Below are 12,080 nucleotides of genomic sequence, written 5' to 3' on the forward strand. Positions count from 1 at the left end.
GTCAGAGGTCTCTAATATATTGTAAGTAACATAGTTTGACTTTCTAGACTGTTGAAATAAACAGTGTTTAAAGGGTAAGAGTAGATTTTAAGATAATTTAATTTACAAGTGAAAGACAGTGGAGGAGAACTAAAGGCTTTGGGTTCATGTTGGCACTTTGAGCAATCTGAGCGTGTTGGAACTGTACTTATCAAAGTAAAATTATAAACAAGGGAACTGTAGAAGAGCAATAGAGGAGAACTTCACCATTTTTTTAGAGACATACTGTAGGTTTGGACTCCAACAATGTTTTGTAAAGTAACATTTTGATGGTAGGAGTGAAGTGGCAGGCACCACTCTAGTTGGACTCCAAGGCTGGCCATGGAGGAAGATGTGATAAATGTGTAAGAACCAAAGTGTGGCAAAAAGAAGGAGCCAAACATCTTGAGCTTGTTGGCTGATTCCTTTGGATTCAGTTTTTTGTGTGTGCTGAGTTAGAGGGAATTTCAATACATTGAGACTCTGAGGTAAGTTTCCCCGAAAATAAGACTGGGCCTTATATTAATTTTTGCCCCAAAAATGAGGTAGTTTTCAGGGGATATCTTATATTTATTCATGTACAACAATATACATTTATCCAAATACAGTCATGTCATCTTCTTCTGGAATATTGTCATAAATCTCTACATTCAAACCCTGAATTTCAGCCTGAATTTCTTGCTACTCCAGCCACTTTTAGGATCCTCCAGCTTTGATGTGGTGAAGCAAAATGGCGATATACAAATGCATTCATGGTGCTTTGATATTCAAGCATCGCATATTCCCCAAAGTAATGACACGATACATTTTAAAAGTCTCACATACCATCTTCTGTGCCGTCTTTTTTTTTTGCACCTTTACAATACCATCAAAATGTACAGCAGCGTATTTTAGCCACTGAGAAAAAAAAATAAGGACATAATGAAAATGTCTATGTTGTGATTAAAGTGGAAATTTCAGCTTTAACCTCGAAATGTCCTCTTTAACCTTGTAGTTTACTTTATCATTAAAGCAGACTGTCGTAAAACGTCATCTTAAAACCAACCCGGTTGTTAAATCGCTATGCGCTTCTGAGGCTTCCTCCTGACCTGACAGCAGCGGCAAGCAGCATCACCACCTCGAACACATTCAATTTATGATATTCCAGCTCTCTGCACATTTACAGTTCTTAGATTTATACTTGGTATCACTTTCACGATGAAATTAAAAATATGTATGTTACATTTTACAGATAAATCATTAACTTTGTTTAAATTAATGAATACTGCTAATAGTTACACATATGGTGTGGCACGTTGGCAGAGCAGTAGCGCTGCTCTCTCACAGGGAGTCACGTCCCTTGTGATCCCTGCCTGGAGTTTGCATATTTTCCTGGTGGGTTTCCACAGTGTGCTCAGTTTTCTATCCAAAGACATGAAGGTTTGGGGATTTGGCGAAGCTACAATGACGTTAGTGTATGTGTGTGCTTGTGTTCACCTTGTGATGAGCTGATGCCCCGTCCAGAGATTTTGTTTCTGTCTTGCGCCAATGCTGCTGGAATGAGCACATCTCCAAATTGATGGATGTAATCATTAAACATCCTTTTCAGAGAGTGTCCTTGGAATTTAATGGATGTTTCGGTCACACGTGTTGCTTCACGTGAAGTATAAACCTGGCCTTAGGTGCCTTACTTTTCAGCTGACGATCTTGACTAGGGCTTATTTTTGGGGTAGGGCTTATATTACAGAGCAGCCTGAAAAGCATGCTAGGGCTACTTTTCGGAGTAGGTCTTGTTTTCTTGTGTTTTTTAAATAGGATATGTTATTTATTCAAGACAAGAACAAAGAAGGGCACCACTAAATTATAGGAAGTCTGAAAAAATATATATTTTGTACATTTTACTGAACTTTTTCAACATTCAGGTAGTGCACAAAAGCAGTTAAAAAGGCAAACTGAAATGCAACAGTTTTTAAACTGTTGGGCATAAATCAAAAAACGCTATGCACAGACCATATTCTGCTCTAGTATGACCATTAATATTAAACACTTTTCTCAGTGTGTTTTTGTGTATTTTGTGGAACACTTAAGGATTCTGTTTTCAAGATTTATTTTTGTTTTTATTTAGTGTAACAAAGTTAATTTTTATCCCCATCTTGATCTTCCTTGCCGTTGCGACAGAGTCTGGAGGTGTCATGTGACTACAATTGCCATGCAGGTGACATGATGGAAGTGTCACTATAAACAAGGTGGCAATCACACTATGCATTATCTTTGGCTGGATAATCTACATCAAAACTCTCTACTTGTGCAGTTATTTTCATTTTTAAGTAGATCATAGTGACAAGATTTTGCTTCTGGTTTTTTGCCTTCAACTTATGAATAATGTCCTGTCTCTTTGATTCTTGGTTGCCTGGTTATTTGGATCTCATGGTCTTGACTTGTTCCTTTTCTGAATCTATCTCTGCCATTGTTAATCACCTCCCAGTTTTTTCTTCACTCACAAAAATCTTTGGATACTTCACTGTCTCCAAAAGGACTACATATGTGGTCTGTACTCAATTCTCACCATCACGCTACAAACAAGACATTTTAAGCACTGTTTTGAAGTTTTAAGTGACAGAGAAATGTAAATTTGCTTTAGAGATATCAGAAGGAGCGGTCAGTTAACAGGGTAAGGTTGCTGCACTGAGATCAATAGGACTTATAACCAAGTGTGGTCTACCACTTATTGGGTTCATCCACTTCAGGGCCTGACTGTACCTTCAGAGGTAGCCTTCTGCACAACACTATTATAAAGAGCTTGTGGCCTTTCTGCTAGCTTAAACAAGTTTGGCCATTCTACTCTGACCTCTCTCGTTAATAAGATGCTTTCTTCCACAGAACTACTGCTCAGTGCATGATTATTGCAGCATTCCCTATAACCTCTGAGAATGTTGTACAGGATAATTAAATTCCAGGAGTATAGCTGTTTGTAAGTTACTGGAACCAGCACATTTGACTCCAACAGTCAAAAACCAGCCAAAGAGCAACAACTAAATATGTTGAATATGTGAAATACTAGGGTGCACTGCCCCCTGCTTGCTTGGCTCGACAACCCCCAGACAGGCGCTACACGCTAGCCACTTCTTGGATCTGCTGCTTGCGTATGAAGAAGCAGATGTACAATTTAAGCAGATTGTTATTTTCATTAGAATTGTTATATATGCATAATAGAACTAAGTATTTTACATTATAGCGAGTAATTAACCATAGTAAAAAATAGTAAAATGTAATAAATTGAAAGATAATTATGTTTCATGTTGCATATGAGGTATTCATTGTGTTATATGATTTCATCTTGTTTGGCTTTGAAATAAACACGCAGATACTATTTTTTGAATTAACTTTTTGTCAATATCGCATTGAATTTTGATTCCGTGTTTGGACTTACATCGCGACAACGCAAGGTATAACTGCCCTTGAAAGAATATTGTTTCTTTCTCTCTAATAAATAACCTGACTTTTTTGAATGTTTTTCCCTGTGACTTGTTAATTGTCAAAGCAAAAGCTATTCTAGTGAAATAATGTAAACGTTTTAATACGAATGACATATCAAGATTTCCTTTGGTGTCTAATGTTATCTGCAGAAGATGTACTACATTACCTTTCTTGTCGCCTGTTAAAATTTTATATGTCAGAATTGTTCGACCAATTTTGAATACAACTAATCTTGTCCTATTGCATAGCCCATCACTCAGACATAAATTACACAATAACATTATGATACATCCTTCTTTCAACAGTAGTTTGGCCGGTGGAAAACCGGACGGTGTTAATGGTTGTAGATTTACACACCATCACCACCAGCTGTTTCAGCATAGTCTATTGATACGCATTTAACCAATTTGCCGTGTAACTGATGGACAACTTTCGTGTTAATTCGTTTAACTTCCTCATTTCATGGTGCTAGGATTGGCTGTGTACTCATTTCATCTGTTGATAGCTCTTCAGGATGAAATTCTTCAATAAGATTTGGACATAATAAGTCTTCTGTTATTGGGAACTTAAAAGTGAAGAAAACTTAAAAATGTATAAAAGCTGAGAGCACAGAAACTGTGTCTGACAAAAGCATTCACATGAATGAGAGGTGAGAGGACCGTGGTTGAAAATGGTTGAGAGGAGGGCGGGACTTGAAAAAATTTCTTGGCAAAATTCTTATCTCAAGATTTTCTTTTATAATGGAGATATGCACACACACACACACACACGCACACAACATGAAAACCACCTGCCTAATACTGTGCAGGTCTCCTTTGAGCCCCATAAACTGCTCTGACCCATCGAGACATGGACTCCACAGGTGTCCTTTTGTATTTGGCACCAAGACGTTACCAGCAGATCCGTAGAGTCCTGTAAATTGCAAGGTGCGGCCTCCATAATTCAGACATGATTTTCTCAGCACATCCCACAGATGTTTGATCTGATTGAGATCTGGGGACTTTGGAGGCCAAATCAACACCTCAAACACTTTGTCATGTTCCTCAAGATATTCCTGAACAATTTTAGCAGGGTGTCAGAGCACATTATACTGCTGAAAAAGGCCACTGCCATCAGGAGATACTGTTGCCATGAATGGGGTGAATGTGGTCTGCTATAATCTTTAGGTAGGTGGTACATGTCAAAGTAACTTCCACATGAATGGCAGGACCCAAGGTTTCCCAAGAAGAATATTGCCCAGAGCATCATGCTGCCTCGGCTAGTTTGCCTTCTTCCTAGTGCATCCTGCTGCCATCTGTTCCCCAGGTAAACGACACACATGTATGTGGCTGTCAACATGATATCAAAGAAAATATGATTTATCAGACTAGACCATCTTTTTCCATTGCTCCATGGTCTAGTTCTGACCCTCACATGCCCTTTGTAGATGTTTTCAACAATAGACAGGGGTTAGCATGGGCATTCTGACCAGTCAGTGACTTTGCATTCCCATACACACGATGCACTGTGTCTTCTGACACCTTTCTCTCATGGCCAGCATTACGTTTTTGAGCAATATGTGCTACATTACCTCTTCTGTGGGATGGGACCACATGAGCTAACCTTTATTCTCCACCTGCATCAATGAGCTTTGGGCACCCATAGTCCTGCCACTGGTTCACCAATTTTCATTCCTTGGACCATTTTTACCAGGTACTAACCACTGCATACTAGGAACCCATAAAAGACCTGCTGTTTTGGAGATGCTGTGACCCAGATGTTAAGCCATCACAATTTGGCTTTTTTTAAAGTCGCTGATGTCCTTGCCCATATTTTGTACTTCCAACACATCATCTTCAAGTACTGACTGTTACCTTGCTGCCTAATATATCCTACTCCTTGACAGGTACATTGTAATGAGATAATCGATGTTATTCACTTCACCCGTCAGTGGTATTAAAGTTGTGGTTGACTGTAGTGTATATACGTTGTCACACACGTGCGCATGGGGGACAGTTTACAGGCTCAAATAGTGTTATTCGTCAGCAAGAGTGGGGGTTAGCGCTGTCACCTGAACCTCTCTCCTCTTGTTCCTCTACATTTCAGCAGAAGATCCTGATTCTCAATGATTTCACCACTGGTCCACCCACTGTTGACGTCACTTACAGTAACACCTGATGACATAATTTCCCAGAATCCATCATCCTGCCACATCAACTCATGTTCCGGCTGCCCTGACACCACTTCTTCCTCTTTTCCACCATATTTATAGCCCAGACTCAACCTGTTGGTCAGGTTAGCTATGAACTCCGCATCTGTAAAGATGTGTTTTGTTTTTTATTTTGCTGATTATTCAGTATACAGGGTGGCCATCCCCAAACCTTTTTCTGTCTGCTGTCTAATTTTTTTTTACCACAACGTATATATATATATATATATATATGGGTATACTGTACGTATATGTACGTAAACATATTGAGTTACAGATGTAATGTTGGCTGTTTGGTAAAGCAGGCTATCTATATTAATTAGCAGATGTACCTAATAAAATAACCACTGAGTATATGCATACACTGTGTTAGAACAAAGGAGAGGGAGACAGAGAACTGGGTTACTTGGCTTGTAGCCCTTTTTAATGATGGTAAGAGCCTACATTAAAGAAAACAGCATGCAATGGTGCAGAACTACATCTTCTGTTGTGTTTAAAGTAAAAAAGATAAAAATGCTTCTAAGTGGGAGCTCTGTCTTCCTCAGTTGCGTGTCCCAAAGTGAACGCCTACTTCTGGTTGCTATCATTGATGTATAGTAGTATCGCACAGAAGGATCGTTGTTTCCTGGGTCATTGGGTGCAAACTGAGTATTTGCAACAGCACCCAACACCCAACCCCGCTTACCTAACAAGGACCCTGAACATGTCCCCTTAGTGTATGTGTTTGACAGTGGCAATAATATTGCGTCCTGACTTTTGATAGTTGCTTTGGACAAGGCATCTGCGAAATACAAAACAATACACATATTGAAACAAACCTGCAGGGTCACCAGCCAGCCAGTATTGTTATCGTATATTTGAAAGACAGGGAAACTCAAAAGTGCTTTCGAGACTGGAATCCTTTACTGTTTTTTATGTGACAAATATACTTTTGGAGAATGGTATGTGACTTGTTCAGATTTAAAGGTTGAATCAGAGGGAGGAAATGTACCTGCAACCTTATAGTTTAAAGTTCAACCTTTTAATGGTTTATCAAACTGCTTGCCTATATTATTTAAAGTATGCCTTTGGACAATGGATGAAAGATGAGGTCCTCAAGGCAAACCTGTGCAAACATGGGAGGAATTTTCAAGCCAACAATGGGAAGGTTTGAGAAACAACCTGGTGTCTTCGACTACCTAATGTCTTGTCATGCCTTACATACATCACAACAGGCCTCTTCCTTCACCTTTTAGAGTTATGAAGCCAGTGTCAGTGCATCAGCATTCAGTGGTCAGCGATCGGGATGGTACTCTCTTCCCACTGTCCTTACTTTTAATTAGGTCAGCTGCACCTGGCATATCAAACCACTGAACGCTGTTTTGCTTTTTTGAATCAGAAACTCCAACCTGATGGAAAAGTTAAACTTTTTTAATAAAAAATAAATACAATCTTGCAACAAAATCAAAGGCTATGAAATTGGTTTTGCCTGACATCCAGTTTTGCTTGCTAGCTACATTTTAAAGTGCAGTTTTGTTTTCAGTTAGCTGAGGTTGCCATGCGGTGGCTGGTGCTGTAACTGCAATTAACCTCCGTGGGAGCAACGGGAGGAGGGCGAGATGTGCCAGGTGCCATCAGATAAGATGCTAATGGGCCACCATTACACTGATTTATACCACATACCCTGATGAATTCTTAACCTTGCAGAGCTGTGGTTTATTTGATTGTGCCATCTTTAATTTAAACTACTGTCTTCTTTCACAACGTCCAAGTAACAATTATCTCCTTATCAAATAGAAATCTCAGTCAGTATTCTACTTTTTAAATACATGCTTCCATCTTACCTGATTAGTCTTGTGACTTCTCTTTTAAAAGCATGTGATGCTTTAACATCCAACTTTGATGTTGTCTAAAACTGAATAGAGTGACTCAGTGGTGAGTTCCATGTGCAGACAAACCAGAGAAATAAAGACCAGATTAGTCTCTACTGGTCAATTGTGGGTGTGTATATGAGTGTGGCGAACCCAAACCTACTGGCATACACTCCAACTAATAAAACTGGAATAAGCAGGAATGTGATTGTGCTGGCAATTTGACCTTCACTGTGTCCAAGGTGGGTTCCTGCCTTCTGTTCAATGGTGACATGATAGTCTCCTACTTCTAAGACCTAGAATTTAATTAGATGAAAATGTATGGATAAGTAAGATAGCATTTATAATAACATCTAAACTAAAAATTCAGCTTCAATTATAAAAGAACACAGAGCTAATAAATTAATCAGAAATAGTGACACAATTCATACAATAGAACTTTGGAATAAATACAATAAGTTACTGATTACAACATGTCACGTCATCTCATTCTCAAACCTGCTCAATTCAGTTCATGGTCAGAAGGGTTTCAGAACATACGTATGCCCGTGCACTGGGTACAAGGCATGAAACAATGCCATAGAAGGTGCCGTTCCATCACGGGGCTTGACTAGGACATGACTGGTTTAAACAAGCAGGGCTTCAACACAATGATTTTTAAGGAGTCTTTATGAAAATACAGAGACGCCATCAAGAGAAGAATGCCTTGTCTTACAAACTTGTGGGACTTAAATATTCTGTGGTAGAAATCAACGTCTTAATTAAAGAAAGAAATGTATCCTTTAACAAGACAACGTTTTGGTCAGTAATCAGACAGGAGAAAAGACGATCATTGCGTCATTTACTATTCTTCAGCTAATGTTTGAACATGGAGCACTCCTCTACAGCATGATCAGAATGGTCATGGAAACAAAGGATACAGGTTCGTTTTATTAACTATTGAATTTATTCAGTGTCAATTAATGCATACATTTACTCTGATTGGTTTGTTGGTTTACACCCAAATGATCTATATAAAATGCAAATTTATTCCTATTCTTCTTATACCCTTGGTTGAAATTTCGGTGTATGTAACAACTGTCCATTCTGGTTGTTTAGAACACATTTGCTGATTTCTTAGTCATCTCTTGGGCACCTTTCAGTACACTTTGTGTATTACAACTTTGCCTTTGTTGTTCACTTGACCTTTTATCTGCTTTCTTGATATGCCTGAACAGGTTTATTAACCCTTTATGCTATTTCTTTAAGATGAATACTATATTTTAATATGGAAAGCATATCAAAACACTATTTCCTAATGGCTATGTGGCTCCTAATTCTAACTTTTCTCCCACACATCAGCCCAAGAAAATGTTTAATCTTATGTTTGGAAGAATCATCATCATGAAATTCCTAATACAATGCGGTGTAAAGAGAGTGAGATCTGACAATAGCAAACAGATTCAAAACATCTGTAAAAAATGTTAAAATGTTAATTATGAGATGACAAGATGTATGAATTCAATGGGTCCAACTACAATTGTTTCCTTCTTAACTCCTCTCTACCACCTGGTAATAGAAAATGTACAATTGGAAGAAGCATGCAATTGCCATTTCTAAATCCAATTTTCATCAAAATAGGTACAATTTCCTACTTGGCCATCCATGGCTTAAGATGTTTCACATTTTTTCTGGCTATATCAATTTATGACAACATCAAAAAAGAATATATATGCATTGATATCTCTGTACTTTGGTGTGTGAGCAACAATTGCCATTCCATCTAAGGTTTGTCGTGGTTTAGTGCCTATTAATTATGTATTTTTTCATTTATGCTGCTGAAACTATATATATATATATAGTCACATGTGCACAAAGGAGGGAGCCAATTGGACCAAGTGAATGTAATTCCTTGCCAGGCCAGGTGGTGGCAGGATTTGCTAAACCTTCTTCTGTTGTCTCTGCCGACCAAAAAGGGGAAAACTGGTCTGATTCAACCCTGAAGACGTAATTTCCGGTTCTGGCGCCGAGAAGAGTATCACTTCCGGTTTCCTGCGCCCAGAAGAGCATCACTTCCAGTTCCGGATACACTGGCTCCACTATGTCACTTCATCTTTTGGCATTTAAAGCTGCCTTTTTTCCAAGAACCCTAAGTCTTGTTTTGGAGTCCATCTAGGACACATCTGTTTTGATTTACAAAACCCATTGCTGCCAGAGAAATTATACAGGTGGCTGGCCCAAACCTTTTTTTAAGTGTGCTGAGTCTGATCATTTCAATATAACAATGTTGTCTGATCATCAATTAAGCTAATAAACAAACACAATAAGCTTAAACAAAAAACATACAAATGATTGGACTTCTTTTTGATGCTTCAGCAGTGGGTTATAAAACTTGATCATAATCTTGTTGGATTTGTTCTCTACACATCATGCTATATAACTTAACATTCTCCTAGCCTTCTTAATGGCTTCTGTATACTGTCTTGACATGTCCACTATCAGACCTAACATCATGCATTCAGCTCTAACATGTCTACTTCCTACATATAATACCTTTCACTTACTTATATTAAATTTAATTTGCTACAAATCTACTCACAACTGTGTGCTATCCAAGTCCCTCTGTAATAATTCAACGCACAATCTGCCAATCCATCTGCTGTTCTACTACTCATGGTGCAAAAAGAGCTGCTTCTGAGGGTCGTTGTATTCCAGATGCTGCAGGTTCGCGGCTAGAATCCAGGAGCTGGCCACCAGCAGTTACCCACAGTGCAAATGTCTGAATTAGAATGGATCTTGGTGTGATTCTATGATAAACCTTTTGGCGTAGTTGGCAGGATTTGCACTGTGAAAAGGTTGAGTGTAGTTGTGGTGCTGTGCAAAAGGTGAGGGCTGAAGTAAGGAGAGAGAAAGAAACAGAAAGAGAGAGCTCAGCTGGCATCACCTGGAAGTGCTCCACTTGCACTACACAGAGTTAGAGTACAGAAACTCTGATGGCTCAGGGCAGCTGCTTTTGAGATCCTTTGTTGTGGGTTCATGGCTTCTTGTAGGTTGCACAGTGTGAATGTCTGGATTGTGATGGATTGTAGTATGGTTCCATGACAAAACATCCTCCTGTATCTTTTCATTCATTTTTAAAACTGCTTAATCCATTTCAGGGTCATTAGAACTAGAACATTTCACACGTGGCAGGATATGGCCTTGGACACAGCACACACTGGCCCTCGATTATGTTGGTCCACTTGACAGATGTCAAGCAGCAAACTAACTTAGACATGGGGGGAATATATAAACTCTACGTTGGCAATAATCGGCTGAGATTTTATAGAGCCTCTTCATTGCACTTCCATTTCACCTGACACGATCTTGCCCCTACTGTTGACTGCTGCTTTCTCACACTTGCATGTTTAACTGTTTACCATTGTGTATCTTTCTATTTCTGTAATGAATCACAGTTTGTTGGCATTTTTGACACTGATCTTTTAATTTGTGGATGTTTTAAATTTGCCTATCTTATTATTTTTTTGCTGATGACATCTCGTACCTTGTCTTGGTATGATCAAAATCATTTTGTGTTGCTCTTTGCATAGCTTCAACCATACTGTTAACATGTTGCCAGTCATTTGACAAATTATATCATTTTTCACTCATATAAAATTTTAAATAAATTAATAACAGTCAAATTGTAAACAACTAGCTGGTATAATTAATTGGCTAGTCCTATTCTGGTTTATTGGGAAGCGAGGCTGTCCTGAGAGAATTTGGGACAAGGAAGGAGCCAACCCTAGACAGGGTGCCATTACGCCAGAGTGGACCAAAGCAGTGAACAAACTGGGGTATAATAACAAAATGTTGACATGTACAGAATACAGTGAAAACCGTACTGGCATGCCCAACCAAAATACAACATGTCACCACTCTCCACCATTCTGATAACAAAGAATGTAGAATATTTAATAGAAAAGATATACCTAATACATTCAGTATTTACCTAAACAGTTGTAGTTTCTTGCTGTCTACACGTACAATTACCACTACCTGCACACATTCCTTAAAACCCACACTCTCTACCACTTTGGCTTCCCTGCCCTCTTCCTTCTCCCTAGTCAAGTCCTTGTCACCAGCTACCTTCCAAGCTGACCCACCAACAGGGAGGAAGTGGTTGTAAATCATGTCCCCCAGTTACTTGCGGGTCTCCAGTACCCCAGGCAACAACACAAATCCTTGGACATTCCTCTCAAAATAAAAGTGAAGTGGAGAATTTCAGACTTGAAGATCTTTTATATACTACTCTCAAGTGGTTTGTGGAAGTGAAAATTCATTAACAAGTTTTTCTGTTTAAATTGAAGTCTTACTTGAATTTGACATTGATCAGTTTTTCCCTATTTTGGGTTTCCATTTAAACTTTGCATTCTTCAAAGTATCCAAAAACATGAAGTAAAGAAAAATCAAAATTTATGTGGTGTGGATGTGCTCAGTGCTGACCTACAGTGGACAGCTTACTGTGCCTGCTGCACACCTTTACTGATAAGTGGGACATTGAGTGCGTGGATGGCATTTTTCAGGAAGAGAATACTGTAAAGCGTTAA

The sequence above is a fragment of the Polypterus senegalus genome, chromosome 5 (genome assembly GCF_016835505.1).
Source record: "Polypterus senegalus isolate Bchr_013 chromosome 5, ASM1683550v1, whole genome shotgun sequence".
Classification (NCBI taxonomy): Eukaryota; Metazoa; Chordata; class Cladistia; order Polypteriformes; family Polypteridae; genus Polypterus; species Polypterus senegalus.